At 32.2% G+C, this 21171-nt stretch overlaps 2 long non-coding RNA genes across 2 annotated transcripts; both read right to left on the minus strand.

The window, feature by feature from the left end:
- Positions 1 to 3288: 3288 nt before the first annotated feature.
- On the minus strand, positions 3289 to 3867 carry LOC123890209. Its single transcript, XR_006802775.1, has 2 exons — positions 3838 to 3867; positions 3289 to 3714 (listed from the first exon to the last, which is right to left on the minus strand). It is a non-coding gene; the product is annotated as an uncharacterized LOC123890209 (long non-coding RNA).
- An 8497-nt stretch (positions 3868 to 12364) lies between these two features.
- Positions 12365 to 15681, minus strand: LOC123888109. Its single transcript, XR_006801963.1, has 3 exons — positions 15495 to 15681; positions 12681 to 12721; positions 12365 to 12644 (listed from the first exon to the last, which is right to left on the minus strand). It is a non-coding gene; the product is annotated as an uncharacterized LOC123888109 (long non-coding RNA).
- Between the last annotated feature and the right edge of the window lie 5490 nt (positions 15682 to 21171).

Raw genomic sequence — 21171 nt, forward strand, 5'->3', positions numbered from 1 at the left:
ATGAACATTGAATATAATGGAGCACATGCTAGTATTTTGAAAAGGATATAGTACTGTACTTTTTATTAGGCATGTTGGAAAAGGAATGAGAATAAACTTGGAAACATACTATGAAAATGAGTCATCAGTCTTGGGAGACTAATTTATCGATTCAGTTAACTAAGATATGTTTAAGAGAGTTTCTTTTGACGCTCTATGAGTTTCTTGCGCACTATTTTTTTATTCTTCCGCTACTTAAATAACAGATATTATAAAATGAGAATTTTGAGAAAAAACACAGTCTATTACTTAAGTAGCAGATGATGTTTGAGAAACTCATGACGTGCCAAAAGAAACACAGTCTATGTTTAAAGGGTTGAGTGTCAGTGGTGGAACAAGAAAAAATAGTTTGATTGAGTGGGCCACAAATGTATCATAGTGTTCAATTGCGAAGACTAATTTATTGATTGAGTTAAGTAAGATAGGTTTAAAAGAGTTTATTTTGGCATCTATAAGTTTCTCGTGTGCCCTATATTTACTCATTTGCTACTTAAGTAGCATATGTTATAAAATGAGAAATTTAAGAAAAAATCACCGTCCGTTACTTAAGTAACGGATGGTGTTTGAGAAATTCATGGGGCGTGAAAAGAAACATTCCTATGTTTAAAGGGTTGACTGTTAGTGGCGGAACAAGAAAAAATAGTTTGAGTGCGCCACAAAAAATTACAATAATATATAAATTAAATACAAAAATTATATCGAATATAAATATATAAGTCGTAAAAAAACAGACACTATTTGATACTACCAAATTTTAAACTTATGAGCTCATATTGAAAAAAAATAAATTGATACCAGACTGTTTTTCACACGTTTTTTTTTCTTTGTTTCTTTCAACATACTATCGAATTTTGAAGTAAATAATTAAAAAAGTCAAGTATCTATTGCATGATGTGTCGGGAATGTTAATTCCGTTAGTCAATTAGGTCCAAAACGTTAGACGTTAAATGTGATGATGTGGCATTGTTATTAGAATATTTTATTAATTTACTGATTTTTGTAATGTCCATTATGACTTTTATTTTATTTAACATCAATTTAAAAAAGAAAAAACATAATAAAACACATAATCCAAAGAAGAAAAAAAAAACACAACCAATTGAGAAATTTAGCTATCTTCTTCCTCTTCTCTCCTCCCCCCTTCACCAGAACAGCACACGCTCCACACCTCACCACACCAAACTATGTGATTGCAACTTCTTCCAAATCCCAACAAGTCATTGATTATGCACTTCTTTCCAACATTTTCCTATATGAATCCCTTCTCTCAAACACATTTCAATCTTCTTTTTTCTCACAAACCCACCACCACACTCAATCTTTCCAGCATCGCTGCAAAACCGTCCGACACCAATGGTCGTCACCATTTTTCTACTCATTAAAGTTCTATCTCCTTCACCAAACGGATCGTTAAACTACCACCATCATTGTCGGAGCTCCGCCACTTTAAATACCGTTTCCAGTCACCCACGATGCCGGATCTTGAAATATAAATATGAGATTTATGTTTCTCTTCAACTCTTTGATGAAAACCTACCAATTGATTTTAAACCCGGCCGATTTCCGACCACTGCAAGCCAACCCATAGAAAACAAGCACCAAATCCTTGCTCCTAGTCACGAGCTCTCTCTATTTATCAAAAAATTTTCATTTATAGAAACCTTGTCGCCTGACCGCCGTCGTCTTTGCCTCGGGCAGCAAGAGAGAGGATGTCGATGCAATTTGGAGAGAAAATTGAAATGGAGCAAGAATGAGAGAGAAATTAAATTATTATGTTTATGTCTTTTTTAAATTAATGTTAAATAAAATAAAAGTTCATAATGGACATTAAAAAAATCAGTAAATTAATAAAATATTCTAGTAATAATGTCACATCATCACATTTACCAGACATTTAACGTTTTGGACCTAATTGACTAACGAAATTAACATTCAGGGACTATTTTTTAGTTTTCCTTCATTCAGGGACTAACTTGACAGCGAGTGACACTTTCAGGGACCAAAGTGACTGTTTACTCGATGTGTCGGACCATTTTGTAAGGAGTTATCAATGTTGTTGCTTGCTTGTTTCACCATTTCGTAACGAGTTATCAGTGTTGTTGTTTTGTTTCATCCTCCACTTGTTTTGTTTCCATTACGATAAACCATATTTGAGCATTAAATTTGCATGTGTTGAATTCCAAGATCCAAGAAGCCTCTTGAAATCATTTTCATGTCTCTTTGATTTAGATGGCAACCAACCAATATGACAAGAAAAGGACAGGCCATGTGGAGTTGTGATTGCTTTGAACATATGTCCGTTCGAGGACTATTAACATGACATGAGCGTTAATCGAAGAACTAAATAGTAAAATGAGATAGTTTAAGAAATTTTAGTTGATTAATAGTTGAAGAGATAGTGGTAATTTAAGAACTAAATTGAAAGTTTATTGTTATTAAAATTAGTAATATCCACCTTGAACTGGATTCATCCACCTAAGAATTTCTCCCGAACAATAAACACTAGATTTTGGTTAGACCGTCAAATCTAGATCTTCTTCGGCCTTTATTTTTTGAGTTAATTTTAACCGTACACCTATCATCAATATCATTGATCGTATGTTTTTTTTTTTTTTTATTTTTTTAAAAAGCATTGATTGTATGTTATAGATTGAGATAGGTGGCTGAGATTGCAGCAACACCATTATGTCACTGGAGAGGATTCAAATCCTCGAACGGATCTGGATCCTATCCAACCATCTCTCTCATGTTTTTTTCCTCTTCATGCATTAATGTTAACCGTTTACTCATCAATTAATATTATTGACTGCATTTGGTAGATTGAAATGAGGTGACTGAGATTGCATCAACATCATTCTGCAATTGGTAGATTTCTATAATATTTGTTTAAACGTAAGATTGAATAAAACAAATTTATGTTATCCCTCCAGTTTTTAAGAGGAGTCTCTGGTAATTTTGAGTTCAGTCGGAAGACAAGTAAAATCTGATCGATATTACTTCTAGATATCAAAATTTTAAAATAATATTTATTTAAACTATTTTTATTGGGTACAGAAAACAAAAGAAATTATTTATTTAAACTGCCATTAGTCTCTGAATGTATTAAAATTATACATACATCCAAAATATCTCATATGATAGTAATTTTATGAACTAAATTGACCAACAAATATATTCGAAGACTAAAATTGACTATCTAAAAATAGATTAAAGGACTAAAACGACTAATAAAAGAGACATTTGTGGATCTGTTTAGAATTTTGATACATTAAGGGACTAAAATGACCGCAACTTACACATTCGAAGAACAAAATGGCAGTTTTCCCTTTATACAATAAGCTATTCTATTTGAAGATTATTTATAGAATTGATCAAGTAAGCAAATAACACAGAAAAAAATATGCATATCACATAAAATCAGTAAGTTAGTACCTAAATGGTTATCATCTCTAAAAGTACTTTTTGTTCATGTCTCTAAAGCACTCTAACTAACAGAAAGAATCTAAAACTTCACCTATGATATGTATCACAATCTTCTCAAGCACCATTTTCCCTCATTCTTGCCTAAGCTTCAACATAGATTGTCTCATGTATCTTTCTAAAAATTCTATCTCATCATCCATGACTTGCTCCAAGGTTCGTGTCCATGGAATTCGGTTTAAAAGATGTATTCGCCTGCAAAAGTATTGAATGTCAGCGTATAGCTTCATCGATATTATAAAGAATTTGATTAGATGATATAGTTATCAAATAATAACAGAACTCAAAACTTCAAACACAAAGGTATTGGAAACTTACAGCTTCCCAAGAAGGTAAGTCACCATTTACTGCACTTCGTCGGTGAGGGCCCATACCAAGCTAAAATATATTCAGATGAGAAAACAGTTAAAAAAATTTCCTTTGAATTAATGCAGAATGGTTCAAAAAATGAATGCAGTTCTAATCACAATACCTCAATATAGAAAAGACAAATATCGTAATAAGATGTCCAACTTTGAAAAAGCGTTTCTTTTTCTCGAAATTCAGCTTATTGTAGATTTCAGTAACATCGGCATAGTGCTGTCCTTCGATGTACCTGATATATTAGCTTCAAAGTTAAATGAGGTGTAGTAATACACCAAAAATAACGCGCATAGGTAATAACAGTTTATCATATCTTAAACAGAGAAATTTTTGGCATTGATGATGATTTCTTGATTCTATTGATTAATGATTATCTCATACAGGATTTCATTAATTTGCAAATATCAGTTTTAATGTGTTTGAACTTTGAATCAATCTAGCTCTGCTACTTAATCATATTAAACCTCTTCGCACGATGTAAATGTATTTTAAGTAATATTAGGATATGGCAAGATGATCAATTATAATTGGAAGTTGGTGCCTATTGTAACATTTAGTTATTAAACTCAGCAAATTATGTCTCAAAAGTGTTTGAGGGGCATCATTACTATAGAAATTCATAGTCTAACATCGGCTAAACCAATTTTGTAGAGATGAATTAAACCTAAACCATAATATGGTATCAAAGTCTATGCTGAATCCATCAATAGGCCACCCATCAGGCCTAATAGCCCTGGATACAAGGAAGTTTTGTTAAAATTATGCTTGTTATAGCGCTGCTATAGCCGCTATGTGACCTAACAAATAATATCTGCTCCGTTGGTTTTATCTTGCCTTATAAAGACGCATGAGTTTGACACGAATGAATAGATATAGAAAGAACAGAAACTTTTTTAAGAAGGTTAAGAGAAGATACTTACAAGCTCACATTGTAATACAGGCAAGGGAGAGAGATCAATAATATAAACCAATGTCCTGCTAGAAGATTGATAAAGCAGAAGATTGCCTGCAAGAAAAACTCTGGCAAGATAACCTTGTTTACTCGATATGTTGAATCATATGGATTTATATAATCAAACTCCAAGTCCACCAACAATATAAGCTGCAATTCAAAATTTCAAGGGATGTTAAATTTTTTCTAAAATAGTAAGCACTTTTGCAGTGATAGGATACAGTATGATATATGATATAGTATTGTTGAAAGGACAAAGATAAGAGAATACAAGAGGCATATGGTGAAAACCGTGTCCGTAAGAGCATCACAGACACTCTAATATATAGTCGATTCTACGATTAAGAGCATTAATTACAAAAGGAATATGTACTATGGAATATGCTATGCTAAGAATAATCTAGGATATTCTAGAGTATATTTACAATAATATTAAATATCTACACTCCCCCTCAAGATGGAGCATACAAGTCTCGCAATGATTTTGTAAAAACATTTGCCAATTGATCATTAGAACTGACAAAGCTTGTGACAATGTCGCCTAATTCGATTGTCTCGCCTGAAAAATGGCAGTCTATCTCAATATGTTTGGTCATCTCACGAAAAACTGGGTTTGAGGAAATGTGTGGTGCAGTCTGATTATCACATATAAATGTCATTGGTTTAGCGTTTTCAAATTGAAGTTCTTTGAGTAACTAGTTCAACCAAATCAGCTCACATGTTACTAGTGCCATGGCTCTATGTTCTACCTCATCCCTTGATATTGCTACTACATTTTTCTTCTTACTCTTCCAAGATACTAAGTTTCCTCCAACAATGTTACTAGTGCCATGGCTCTATGTTCTACCTCATCCCTTGGTAAACTCCAGTATTGTAATACCCAAAAAATACCGGAGTTTACCAAGATCTTAGATCTGAAACTGATTCGAGAGATGTTGTTTTAACTGAAGTACTCCCCGCTGACCACTACCAATTATGACAATATCGTCTACATAAACAATAAGATAAATGCAACCTTGGACAGAGTGACGAAAAAAAACATAACGGTCAACTTCACTACGAATCATGCCAAATTGTTGAACTACTGTACTGAATTTGCCAAACCAAGCTCGAGGAGACTGTTTAAGGCCCTAAAGAGACATGTGTAACCTACAAACCATATTAGATGACTCCCCCTAAGCAAAAAACCGAGGCGGTTGCTCGATTTACATTTCATCTTCAAGATCACCATGTAAAAAGGCATTTTTAATGTCATGCTGATGGAGAGGCCAAAGTTGAATTGCTGCAATGGAGACAAGAAGTCGAACAGGTGTCATCTTGGCTACTTGTAAAAAAGTATCATTATAATCCAGCCCAAAAATCTGAGTATAGCCTTCGGCCACCAAGCGAGCCTTAAATCGATCAATCTTACCATCTAGACCAATCTTCAATGTATAAAGCCAACGAGAACGTACCAAAGAATTTTTAGGGGGTGGAGGAACCAGTTCCCAAGTACCACTGCTTTGGAGAGCAAACATCTTGTCAATTATTGTTTGCCTCTGCTTAACAAAAAAAAAAAAAAAATTATTGTTTGCCTCTACCTAGGGTGGGATGATGCTTCACCTGGAGATTTAGGAATAGAAACAAACGACAAAGATGACAAGCAAGTGTAATGTAAAGGAGAAAGACGACCGTAACACAAATCAATATAGTGTGGAGATGGGTTTTGTGTTGAATGAGTACCTTTACGGATTACAAAGGGAAGATTAGACTCAATTTGCGGGACTGGATCTGATGATGGAGATGACGTTGGCGGAGAGTCTTCAATGGCCTTTGGAACAGGTGTAGGAACAGGTACACTAGAGGGTCATGGACGACGTTGATATGTTTGTAGTGGTTGTGAAGTTGGAGGATCAACAAGAGGTGTATCTGGTGGGACATACTGATAAAGCTCAAGACGAACAATAGTGACTTCCTAAATAGGTTCAAGATTAATGTCTTAAAGGGGTTCAAGAGTCATATTATTCGGCTCAAAGTATGAGACAAATTCAAGGAAGGTAACATCAACTGATACAAGGTATCGTTGTATTGTAGGAGAATAGCAACCATAACCTTTTTGAGACCAATGATAACCAAGAAAGACACACTTTAGTGATCGGGTTGACAGTTTGTCAAGACCAGGAGAGAGATTGTGAAAAAAACACGCCGAAGACATGAGGAGGCAGCAGCCATGGTAATACAAAAGACATAAACAACAAACAATCCTGTCTGAATAAGGGTTGTTTGTGCAATAACACGTATTTTGGTCAATTGAAACTGAAAACTAAGGGCGGATATGGAAACAACACAGAGAGGCGAGTCCGGTGCAACAAAAGACAACCTATATGGCGGCCGGACATGCTGTCACGCGCCGTTACGGCGGCTGCGCGTGGACGAAATCGCCAGTGAGGAGTATTTGCTGATACGGTTTTGCGGACCGGTCGGATCAGGTATTGCGATTCGGATGGTGGGGTTGGGTACCGAAAAAGTCGCCGGAATGGCTGGCGGCGGCGATGACTGGAGTTGATGAAAACTGACCGGAAAAATGCCGGAATAAATCACGGCAACTAATAATGGAAAAACTAGAGTTAACACGCAATTTGCCGGAAAAAATCTCACGGGAGGACGGTGGGTCCATCGGGTAAGCACGGTGTAGGGTTGCCTCTTAAATATATGCTCTAGATGCCATCTTGAAAGGAAAAGATAAGAGAATACAAGAGGTATATGGTGAAAACGGTGTGTGTAAGAGCATCACGAAAATTCTATTATATAGTCGATTCTACAATTAAGAGCATTACTTATAAAAGGAATATGTATTATGGAATATGCTAAGAATAATCTTTGATATTATAGAATATATTTACAATAAGCAATGAATTAAGGAATTAGTGAGGATTAATACAGATGACAATGATGACATTACAGAGGTCTAAATAACCAAATGTAATGGCCAAATATAATGATTAAAGTTAAAAACTATGCCATCATTCTTTTACACAGGAAAAAACAAATGAAGCTTTCTAAATAATGGCAATTTTCTTTCCATGGCATGCTAAAAGACCAACAAAAAGAGAGTGAGGCATAAACATAGTGACTCAGACCAATGCAGAACTTAGTGTATGTTTAGTTACGAGATTTTTTGTTGTTGTTAAAAGTGAGTTACATGTGAAGAGCATTGATTCAAGACGCAAGGGAATTTTTGTTACAATGTCGAGAGGTACGAGAAAGCACGAATTATGTGACTACACCAGGCACGGTAGCAGCCACCGGTAGATGGAATAGTTAAATGTAATATCGACGCTGCTTTGTTTAATGCAGAACACTTGTTTGGTATTGGCATGTGTATTAGAGGAACACAAGGCATCTTCATGAAAGCTAAGACCATGATTTTTTATGGCAGCCCCCCACCTTTGGAAGCTGAAGCTTATGCATTGAAAGAAGCACTCATTTGGCTTGGAGAGCTTGGACTATCGAGAGTGGATATAGAACTAGCAGCATGCTAGTGGTACAAGCCATTACTGATAGAACAAGCGACTTCACCGAATTTGGAGCTATTTTAGATGATTGTAAAACGATGTTAGCTAATTTCCCAAACTTTAAGATAAGTTTCATTAGGAGGCAAGCAAATTTTGTTGCTCACACACTTGCTAGAGCATCAAAATTTCATGCTCATCACCAAACATTTGATTTAAGTCCATCTCTATTGTTCCTATTTTGATGAATGAAATAATGAGTTTGTTTTGATAAATAAAAAATAAAAAAATATAGTGTAAAAATTGCATCTGAGGTCAAAAGATACAAATTCTAACTTTAGGTTAGAATCAATTTAATACCTCTAGAATCACTTCTGGCTCTCTCTCTACTGTGAAACCAATGAAGTACGGACACATACACCAGATACGACACTGACACATTGACATCGATAATAATTTGAGAAAATGACATAATTCAGTGCAATTATAATTGTCGGTTCTGACACTGACGCGTGTCAGACATCGGAATACACCTAATCTGAAGAGTGTTCGTGCTTCATAGAACCAAACACAATCATACAAATCATTTGTTGAAGCAAATTGTTCTAAGAACCATTTATAAGCAAAGGGTGTTAAAAATTCTCTTTTGAATATAAAATTTTCAAAGTATAAATATAAAAAATTAAATAAGCAAATGGTACAGATTAAACATCTGATAAAATCACCATTCACCACCCTTAAGAGTGGTAGTGAACGTTTCACTATGTGGAATGTCCTTGCACACTCAAAATAAAATCACTTATCTAACCATATACAAAATTCTTGTCTTTTTTTCTAATGAGAAACATTGAATGTAAGAAACAACAATTGAACGAAAATTTGAATTGTGATGTCGTTGGTCTGGTTATGTTGATCCACAAAAAACAACAAAGGACATGATCAATGAATACAATTATCAAATAAAAAACAAAGGATTGATAAAAAACAAAAAATTAAAGGAATCAAATCTAAATGAGGTAGTTATTATATTATAACTGCGATGTAATGATGGAAAAATAACAAAACAAAAATTGAGATGTAGTACTACGTAGTATGTATGTATGTACCTGGTAACCTAGGAGACAAAGAAGTGTCAAAATTAGAACAAACGTTAATATCCAATACATCACATCTGCCATTACGCCCACTACTGCTACTGCATGCCTGTTCTTCCTCTCTTTGCTTTTCTTAAACCACGTTCCTTCTTTTTGGGAAATAACAACTAACAAAAATTAACCTCGTTTCTTCTTTTTTTTTTTTTTTTTACAAAGAAAATTAACCTAGTTTCTTTTTTATTTACTCCTTTAACCATTATTATTTTTTTTTTTGTAATACTTTTAACCATTTTTTTTATTGGATATAAAAATAATATATAACGTCTGTTTGGTAACATAAATACCGTAGGATATATAGCTTATAAGCTTGTTTTATAAAATAAAGGGTGCCTTTGTCGTTTTAGCTTTAAAAAATATTACTTTCGTCCCTAATTATAAGATCATGTTTGACCACTACACGTACGCCAATGCATAATTTTGATCGTTAATATATATTTAATTGTCTATTCATAAAAATTATAAAAATTTAATATTTTGAAAATACTCATCAAAACAAATTGAACAAGATCTTATATGCTAATATTTATGTTTATATATTATTAAAAAAATACGGTCAAAATAAGGTAAATGAATAATATATTTTTGTCAAACAAGATCTTATAATTAGGGACGGAGGTAGTGATTTTTTCTTTGTATTTTTAAAAATGATTTGTATGATAACTTGATTAAAAATTATAAAAATTATTTCAAATTCATCTTTTTATGAATAAAAAGAGTGATTTTGACATTTCATAACTTAAATATTCATGTTAGAGTTTTTTTTTGTGTTTTTTTTGTCAAGTAGCCTAATGGCCAGAAAATTCACCTTAAAGGTGAATAAGTGGAGTGTCAAGGGTTCAGACCTCTGCTCATAGTACGATGTCTCTGCCAACTGAGCTAAGCTCTCGAAGACTTCATGTTAGAGACTTTAACTTAATAAAAATCACGATTTTTTATAAGGTATCTCTCAAAAATAATTTTTATGAAAAACTATTTAAAGTTTAAACCAATTTTTAGAGATTTTTTTGAAATTTTATAACAAAAGGATGAAATATTTAAAACGATATTTTAAGAGAAGCTATTTAGAAAAGTTAAATGCACAAATTTCAAAAGAATGTTGGCATTTTTTTTTTTTGTGAATTAAACAATTTAGCTCTCTCTTGGTCTCATGTTTTTATTGATGGTTTTTTTAGGTAAACTAAGTAGAAAGTATAAGGGGTAAACTCAACATTTCAACTTGCGATTTCTAGAAGATCTTCATCCTCTACCCACTCACTCATGTTATATATAAAAAAATTAGAGAGAAATATATACAAGACCGGATACAAAACCAAAACCCTAAAAAATAAAAGGCCAAAAAGTAGGGGAGTAGTTGGACCGGTTTGGATCGGTTTTTTGAGTGAATCCAATGTCTGAAACAATGAACTCTCGATTGGTTCGATTTTTAGTGTTTTTAAAAAATGAATCCGAACCAAACTCGTCGGTTTGGTTCGGATACTTTGATCGGTTTTATATCACATTTTTTAGATGCATTATTTTCCATGCTATTATTTTTTCCCGATATACAACAAATACAAAATACATCTCTTTTTTCATAAATTCATCAAATACATAAAACAACTGTATTAAAATCAAAATCCAAAATACAATTCTCATAAGTTCATCAAATACATAATACAACCATTAAGTTCATAATAGTTCATCAAATATAAAATACAACCATATTGAAATAAAGTTAATAAGTTCATCGAATATAAAATGCATGATACAATCATTGAACATGTGATTATATATAGGTTTGGTTCGGTTTGTCCAATGGATCTTAAAATTGGAACCGAGAACCGAACCAAACCACATCGATTTTCAATTGGTTCGGTTCGATTTTTAGTCCGAACCAAAAAAATTGATTTTTTTCGGTTTGGATTGGTTTGAATCGTCAGTTCAATTGGATTTTTCTGATCCGCTTACGTCCCAACCAAAAAGAAAGAAAAAGTCAAAGTAAAACGATAATTCGATAATCCAAAACAATCACAAAATAAATCTCCCCTAATAAACTGAGGGAGAGTCTCCCACCAAACCAAGCTTTAAAATTAATACTTCTCCAATACTAGCTTGGAACTTGACTAAAATAAATCATAGCTTCAGCCACAAAGACAAGACGAGGATTATGAGTAGTACAAAAATTCTTAAGAGCAACTCTAGAGTGAGAGTTTTCAATACCTCTAATGTTTCAATATAGGTTCTTCATTAATAAAAGAAAATGATATTCAAACACAATTCTCAAACAAAAATACAATAAATATACGTTTTTTTTTTATTATTATTTGGATGCATCAGTTTCCGTGTTTGTGAGTGGAGAAAAGGTGATGTTAATTTTTTGTCCCCAAATTTGTTGTTGAAATAGCAACCTCTTAATAAAAATGAGGAACACCCTTCGAACGAGTGTGATAGGAATACCCGGCAGAGCAATTCTATTATGGACACAACCCCAAATCTTTTATATATAGGCACACTCGCATCAATAGTAAAAATCAAATTATAAATAATTTAGTCATATCAATCATTATCAATTAATTCATTAATCTTTAAATTTTATTTAAGTTATGTGTGTGCGCTTCTCTACCCGGCAACTCTGTCATTTTGGTTCATATGTTTTGCTTTTTAGATAAATAGGGACTGTGAACGGCATCTATCTCATTCTCCTTACTAGCATTAGTCCCTACCTTCATAAACAATACTTCCTCCGTCCCAAAACTTTAGTTTTTTTGGAGTTTTGCACGGAGATTAAGAAATGATAAGTAAAGTCATTTTTATCCTTACTTTATTAAGAAAGAGAAAAATATATATTTAATTAATGCTTTAACTTTTGTAAGGGTACAACTGGTAAAGTATCATGTGTATTGATTTCTTAAAAGAACTAAAGTTTTGGAACAAAATTAAAAAGCTAAAAAGACTAAAGATTTGGGACGGATGGAGTAATCAATATGCATACTCGGAATGCATTCCTAATATCAATATGAATGGGATCAACAACAGTAGTGCAAGCCTTAGTCACGACCGACGTTTATACAATAACAGGTGCATCTTGTTTCAACAAATAGATATACAAATCCTTCTTGGACAAATATGATCAAGTGTATTGGCTAATGTTCACAATATGATACGAATTAGAAACTTTTGCTGGAGCTGCATAAATCTCATCGCAAGCTTATTAAATTTAACCTGCATAAATCTCATTTGTATTTTGTATTGCCATTACAGACCTGCATAAATAGGTTAATGTCAAATAATTTTAAGGTCCATAACTATGAAATCTTGGAATTATTCTCCTAGTAAACCTGAACACATGAAATAAAACAAACCCATATACCCATATGTTTGAGGCACCGTATTATACTAGTAGTACCTAAACATATTGAAAATGCAAATGCATTCCCAGCGTCCAACGAAAAACACATTTGAGAACTAGGAGATTAAAATGGCCAAGTAAATAGACACTTGAGGATGTGTTTGCAATTTCGATATATCCAAACATTATAATGAAACACCTCACTTCAAAAAATTTATAATACTGTTGCATATAAGTAATTCGGATATATACCCCAACATTTCTAAAATATGGCACCACAGATGAAGCAAATAACATGACAACAACAAATGCAGGTAAAGTTTCATAAGCCTGCAAAGTCTTCAAAGTAAATATTTCAACATATACCCCAAACACAATCCAATATAAACTCTTCATGAAAGCATACATTCCAAAACAGAACTAGTACACTTCAGCTGTACAGGACATATATTTCAATGACTTATTGAAAAACAGCCTGCTTCACTAGTTTATGAAAATTACAGTTATATGAGAGCAACTTATTGAACTAGTCCTCGAATTATACCAACACAAGCTAAAGCAACTTTTGCTAATCTAACAATAGCCTTCACATCGGAAAAAATCATCAACCTAGGAGCCAAAACTTCACTAAATCTCACTCCACCAACAATCCTCACTCATATCCTCTTCCACTTAAAAGTTCCAACAAAATCACTCCAAACCCATAAACACCACCAGTCCACCACACCACCCTTCCTTCTATCCAGTATTCATAATACATAACAAAGCCGTAATAGAACACAACATGCATTCAAACATATAGCACAATATCAACAAAGATAACATAAAGAAAGGATATCCATTCAAGCAAAATCAAGCACTACCATTTAAAACAAATTAAAATCAACCGTTCAAGCATAAATCAAGAAGCATAAAGTATAACCTACTAGGGGCTCGTTTGGCATAACTTTTTTTAGATTTAGAAGCTCTTTTAATCATAAAGCTAGAAATAATAGTTTTTTAACTAAAGTTAAAATTGTTTGGTAAATCATAATTTGTTTTATAAAAAAAAAGTTAAAAGTTGTTTTTATTATAATAGGGTGAAAAGATATATTTGATAATATATTATTATTTTTTCTAAAATATAGAAACTGTTTTTTTTTTATTATTATAGCTTTTAGAAATTGTTGTTTGGCCTAGCTTCTTACTTTTAAGTAAAAAAAAAAAAAAGAAAAAAAGCTAGGCCAAACGGGCCCTAGGTTTAAGTAAATAAATTTTATGTTAACTAAAGAGCTACAAGAGAGAAACCTCAGAGCTTAACCATTTGTGAATTGGTATTTGAGCAGCTGAGAACGATTTATGATTCAGAACCATGGGAAATCAAAGGATTCACAAACTCTAGTCTCAACTATTTTCTGTCTTCTTGAAGCTTCACTATTGTGCCTATCACTACTCATGCATCATATCAGGATACTATGTGTTTGTTAGAAATAATATAAAACCATTGATATGACTCTATCCTAACACCTTAAGGTTTTGGGATAATCGGTTATTTGACATGGTATCAGAGCCTCTATGACTAAGTGGTCTAGAGTTCGATCCTCGCTCCCCTCACTTTCTAATTAAAAAAGTGGAATTTAAGCATATGGTAGGTGGGCCTATGCATTATCCACGCTTCAAGCCCAAGTGGGCTCTTGCGTGAGGGGGCATGTTAGAAATAATATAAAATCATTGATATGACTCTATCCTAACACCTTAAGGTTTTGGGATAATCGGTTATTTGACAGTGTTCACAATCACGTTCTTCTTCTTCTTCTTCTTCTTCTTCTTCTTCTTGAAGCTTCACTATTGTGCCTATCACTACTCAAGCATCGATAAAATGGTAAATGGGAATATTTCACAATCACGTTCTTCTTCTTTCTTCTTTGTATGACAAGTCAACTTCTTAGCCTTGGTCACTGCTACCAGGGAGTGAAAGCAAAGACTCTGTATACACGGTCATTTGGGATCTTTCAAAGTAACAATCACGATAGGTGCGATACTCTAGCAGCTCTCCTTTGTCATTAAACTTGGCTAATCCACCATTACCACTTCTTCCAACTAGATCACCACAATTTGTAAAGCATACTGGGGAAAAAGCCGGAGCTGGAAGAGCCCAAAAATAATGGGTAGAAGTCACAGTCCAAGATGAATGCACTGCGTATTCTTGCATCACTCTTATCTTAAATGTACGTAGGTCTATCAGTAAACGTATAAGGCAAATGAGAACCAACCTCAATTTGTTTCCAGTTATTAGCTCTGAGTGAGAAAATCTCCAAGTCAAGATTGGTATAGCTTTTTTTGAACCCCAAAACTACCAAGTAATCATCGGTTGACGAATCATAACCGAAACCATACAAAAACCTGTCAATATAATCTTGGGAGTAGGAGGCAATAGTTATAGGCAGAAGCCTACTTCATTGTGTAAAAACAGAAACCCTCTACACGAACCTCCAATTTCAGATTCGGGATTCAAAAAATCGAGGCTTAATGAAGCAATTGCAGAATAATCATTAAGCGATGAATCAAAATCAATGGATAGGGTTACAGGAGCATCATCATAACTTGTGAAGAAAATTTTATTTTTAGGTGAGGCGGAAAGTTGAAAATGTGAAGTTGCAAAATGGGAATCATCGGATATGAGAGAATTCCATGATTTAGAGACGCACCTGAAACGTAACAGAATCTTCACCGGTAATCTCAACAGAATTTCAGTTATCAGTTCCTGAGGGAGATCCACGATCTTCTTCGGCTCCATATTCATCTTGCCGAGGCAGAAACTTAATTTTTGAGTCAAAAAAGTGTGTTGTAGAAAAAGCGATTCTGATGAATAATGAGTTTGAACTTTGAACTTTGAAGAATAGGAAAGGAAAGGAAAGGGAATGATACTGTGCATGGCGGCCTAACCATGCTTTATTATGGAATTAAGCCCAATTTGAAATGACTAAATGCACCTCACCAAATTATGGTTTTTTTTGTTTACTAAAAGGGCGTTTGCCTTGCTAAATTATAAGGAATTTTTCTCTTCCCACCTCATGTAATGCTTTTTTACCCTCAAATTTCCAATTTTACTTTTGAATAAATATTTCAGAATGCGTTTTTCGAAATTTTCTTACCTTGGAAAAACTTCGGAATGTGTTTTCTGAATTTTTCCCGAATTTAAACTAGAAAACTTTGAAAAATGCATTTCGAAGTTTCTATACAAGAACAAAAATGGAAAAATAAGGAGTAGAAAAAAAAAACACGGAGTGGAAAGAAAAAAAATTCAATTATAAGAAGCGTGCTCAACTTAACACACAACAATAAGGTTCAAAATCAAATCCGCATAAAAAAAAACTAGGGTTCAAATCCCTATACCACTATTTCCTTACCCAAAAAAAATAATTTAACAAACAACTTTTTTTTAACAATAACTTAACATATAGTACAATTTAATCGTTACCTATTTACAAGCCATCACATTATGATATGTTTGGTAAGACCAAAAAATGAAATTATAACTTATATGCTAAAAGACTTGTTTGATAACAGTTTTTGTTTACATCACGAACGTATAACTTATTTTACTAACTTATAACTTATTTTTCAGACATTATTTCATGTAGCTTATAACTTTTTTTTCTTCCACTTTTACTCTTATCATTTTAATTGAAATCCATTTTTACTTTTTATAGTTTATTTTAATTTAAAATAATATAATTATGTTTTAGAATACAAAACATCTCATGTATCATATATTCACATTACAAGGAGACTTTTCTTTACCTCTCTATTCGTTTATCTCTTGAAGGCCAAAGTGTTAATTTCGTGCATTAAGTCATTTCCACCCGTTACATTTTGTTTAAAGGCTGAAGAAATCAAAGATCAAGGGTTAGAAGAGTTGTCGCGACCGTGACAGGGCCAGAAAATCATATTCGAGTGTCTAGAAATATTGCCATGGCTGTAACACTAATCCACACGGCCGTGACAGGCTTTGCTGAAGACAAAATCAGTTACAACTTTTGGTTTTCCCTCTCTTAATGACCATTATGCTCATTTAAGTTGTATTTATCCTTAAGGCTATGAAAATCTCAGCTATGAGGGCCTATATAAAGGCTTCATTTCCCTTGTAAACACATGAAGCAAGTATTGTAACAAAGCATATTATCAAATAAAAGTTCTTAGTTTATTTTCTAGTTGTTCTTGCTTTGTTATTGTTTTCATTCATATGTTCATAGATTAGTGTTACCATGTCAAGGTGTGAGTAGTCCACCCACAACTTGAGGTCATGGAGAGTAATCTTAGTGTGAGTTTGTGATTATTTCCCTATGTGTTGATGTTGATTGTGATTACTAGCAAACATATCACAGAGGGTAGATGTTTGTCTTGGAAATTCTAAGGTGGTGGTGAGAATCGAAAGGATGAACCGATCACCTCGATCTCTATCATCTATGGCAGGCGTAGTGGGCAAACTGTGCATTTAGGGGTATTGCGAGTGGTTGAATTTGAGGACCTGGGGCGATTAACGACCGCTATGACAAAGGATAGCTTGCAGGAGAGACTTTCGTAACTTATAACTTGTTTAATAAGAAGGTTTTCACACAGCAAATGTATGTTTGAAAAAGGGTTAGGAATTCAAGTTATAGGTGAAATCCATGATCTTGGTCGTCTTTAAAATATAAGAAAAACAAATTATAATTTGTTAGCTTGTTTTCATCATAAAAACAATCCGAAAATCCAAAGATAATAATAATCATCATCATGGAAAAGAGGGTTGGGGTGGTCGGCAGCTGAGAGGAATCATTGCATGCAGGGGAGGAGCCAGAATTTTGACTTCGGGGGGACCAAGATAAAAAAAAAAGTGATTTTAGTAAAAAAAAAATTGAACTTTCATATACTTTGATTTTTCAATTTTTTTTTTCTACATAAAATTGAGACCCATGTCACATACAATAAAGATACGACCTAAAATGAGTTTATTTATAAAGATATGGTCTTATAAGTTTAGTTTTGGTAGTGAGAAGTTTAATAGGAAACAAATCCAAAGTCCTGCATAATTTGACTCATGTAGTTAGTGACTTATTTAAAACGATTAAGAGAAAGAATAATTTTTAGTTAAACTTTACTTATTTTGCAATCGAATTTCAAATTACTAGACTCCTTCCCCTTAGAATAGAAGATTAATACAAAATAAAAGTTTAAAATTTTTTTTTTTTGAACAAGCCAAAATGAGATATATATAAACAAAAAGTCTTCTTAGCACAAGACGTCCCAAGAACGACCAGATAAAGTTACACTAGAGTCAAAGAAATACAAGAACCAAAAGTTTTAAATTTTTAATTAATTAAAACATTTATTTGTCTTTATACTACTCCGGTTTCATATTGTAACAAAATGATAAAATACTTAAAACGACATTTTAAAATAATCTATTTAATCCAATTTTTCATTTGAAACTTTTAAATAAATAAAAACTTTGTTAAAAAAAAAAAAAACTAAAACACACACACTATAAAAATTATTTTAAAAAGAAACTAAAACAAACAGTGCCTAAATGCCACCAACTATATAACATACAAAGTTCATCTCTCCCTCACCTTATATACTTCCTATATTCTATTTCTATTTCAATACTTTTCCTCCACCCTCTCTCACAATGCTCCCTTACCAGACCCTTGAAGAATATTCAAAATATGCACTTGCTAGAAATCTCACTTTTGGTGAGACACTATGGTTCAATTACTCTGCCAAAAAATCTGACTTTGTTCTTCATTGCCACAACACACTATTCTTGTGCTTGTTTTATTCCATAGCCCCTATTCCATTCCTATTGATCGAGCTAAGTGGATACAAGAAGTTGAACAAATACAAGATTCAACCTTTGGTTAAGAGAACATTCTGGGAAATGTTTAAGTGCTACAAATATGTTATGTGGACATTTATCATTGCAGTTGGTCCTATTCAGATCATTTCTTATCCTACCATTAAGGTATGCAATCCTACTTTATATATTTCTTTTAGACAATGTAAATAAAATTAACCAGTTCAATAAGCCATTAGATTTGGTCTAGTGAGGAATTTTGATATTATGTTAGAGGTCGTAGGTTCGATCATCAACTCCATTGTAAATAAAAAAAAATGTTAACCAGTTCAATAATTAAAATTAAGAATGAGTGAACTTAATTACTCCATATTTAAAGTTAGTTTTTTTCATAAAGGATTAAAATATATTTGTCATGACTGGAATAATTTTATAAGATTATTCTTATCAGTGATTGAAGTATTAATCATTGATTTCTTATCAGTTGTCCAAGAATGATGCAAGTACTATTTTATTTTAAAAGAAAATGCTAATAAGTGTTTCTAAGATTAAGATAATTGCTTTGTCAAAAAATAAAAAGATTAAGATAATTGCTTTGTCAAAAAAATAAAAAGATTAAGATAATTGTAATAAGGAATCAAATATACTAAAATTATTTTTGAAATTTTTGTGGTTGACCTCTTAATTAAAATTGTAAAAAATGTTATTTTTAAGTATATTTTTTTTTTAGTAAAAAAAAAAGTATAATTTTTTTTGTTTCTATAAATACATTAGTTTGTATTACCTTTTTTAAATCAAAATAATAAGAGGAAGAAAAATTATTATGGTGCATGAAATAATCAAAATGACATTTAATATTTTTATTTTACTTTTAAAGTGGCATTTAACATATCAACGGATGTTGGATCTAAACCCACAATGTGTCGACCAATTAAGTTGGCACCCTGAACATCCCATCCTATACATATATCTCATATTAGATAAATAAACTCACTTTGTAATACTCAATGTAATACTCACTCTCTTATCAATTAAAATTAAGGTGTGAGTCTCTAACTTAAAATAAGCATATCAGTTTATGGATATACAAGGTGAACCATCACATAGGGCCTTGAAAATTTGAGGGCTTCATAACGGCAAGACAAAAACATTGTAATCAAATTATACAAACCATAGCCATAGCCTTTACCTAGTCTTTACCTATGAGAATGATTTTGTTTCCGTCGTACGAGGACAATTTTACAATACAAAGGCAATAATACGCCAAAATGTTTCTCTTTGATAATGCGTACATAGATAACGGTTTTAATAAAATTTACTTTCCTTCCTCGAAAGAAGCTTGAATTACACTCACCTCCCTTTTTATGTTAAAATATACACTTTAGTCCATTTTAACATGAATAAATATTTTTGTGATAACAATTAACTTTAAATCAGTATTTTATGTCAAAAAACTTTAAGTCATCATTGAAGAAATTAATTTTTCTTTCTTTGAAATTGTTTTCTATTTTAGAATATATAATAGTTTTTAAATAGAGTTTAGTAAAACATAATAATTAATAATAATAATAATAATAATAATATTTGAATTAGAAGTTTGATTATATTAAAATGGAGTTTTATTAAGAGGAAAATGTAGGTTATCATATTAGGGGGGGTGGAAATGAAATTTAAGCTTCTTTCAAGGGCGGTGAGTGTAACTTTCTCTAATATATCATGTATAAATGGGGAGTGAAATGTATATTTTAACATAAGAGGGGATGATATTGTAATTTAAGCATCTCTCAAGAGAGGACAGTGTAATTTACTCTAAAATATTTGAATCGTAGGCATTAGAAACCGTTCTTGTATATGGAACTTCTAGAATAGTTTTTCTTGATGTTTTTACAAAACACGTATCAATGATTATATTATTAAAATTTCCATTTTATTTTTACTTTTTTAGGACACTTGTTAAGGAGACAAAAATAAAGATATTCTTTTAAAAATTTGTGCATTCAACTTTTTAAACATTAAATACAAATTTTCTACGAGACCCACATAAAGTTTACTAAATTATAAAATTGTTAAATAGAACGTTGAAAAGTGAATGTATGTAATACTCCTAGTTTCCATAAACACCAAAACATATATCATATTCTCTCCGTTCCTTTTAAAGTGTCATTTGAAAATAAGAAAATTTATTCCTATTTAACTGACGCTTTGATAGTTTAAAATTACAATTTATTAATTATACCCTTATTCTCTCAATAATTCTTACTTCACATTTTCCATAAAATGAATTCCTTCTTTCTTGATAACTACATTTTTTCTTGACAACTTTATTTAACGTCTTAATGAGTGTAAAAATTATGTCTATTTTAATTATTTAAAACATAGTTTCTCCATCCATTTCATAGAAAACATCTTTTTTTGAATTTGCATTTTTTTTAACTAAAATAGTATACATTCATTCAAATTGATAAAATACATTGAATAATATAAATTTAAAATTATTTAAAACTGAAAATGATGAATCTGCGAACAAACTTATTGTACCCACGTTA

The sequence above is a fragment of the Trifolium pratense genome, linkage group LG6 (assembly GCF_020283565.1).
Source record: "Trifolium pratense cultivar HEN17-A07 linkage group LG6, ARS_RC_1.1, whole genome shotgun sequence".
NCBI classification, from domain to species: domain Eukaryota; kingdom Viridiplantae; phylum Streptophyta; class Magnoliopsida; order Fabales; family Fabaceae; genus Trifolium; species Trifolium pratense.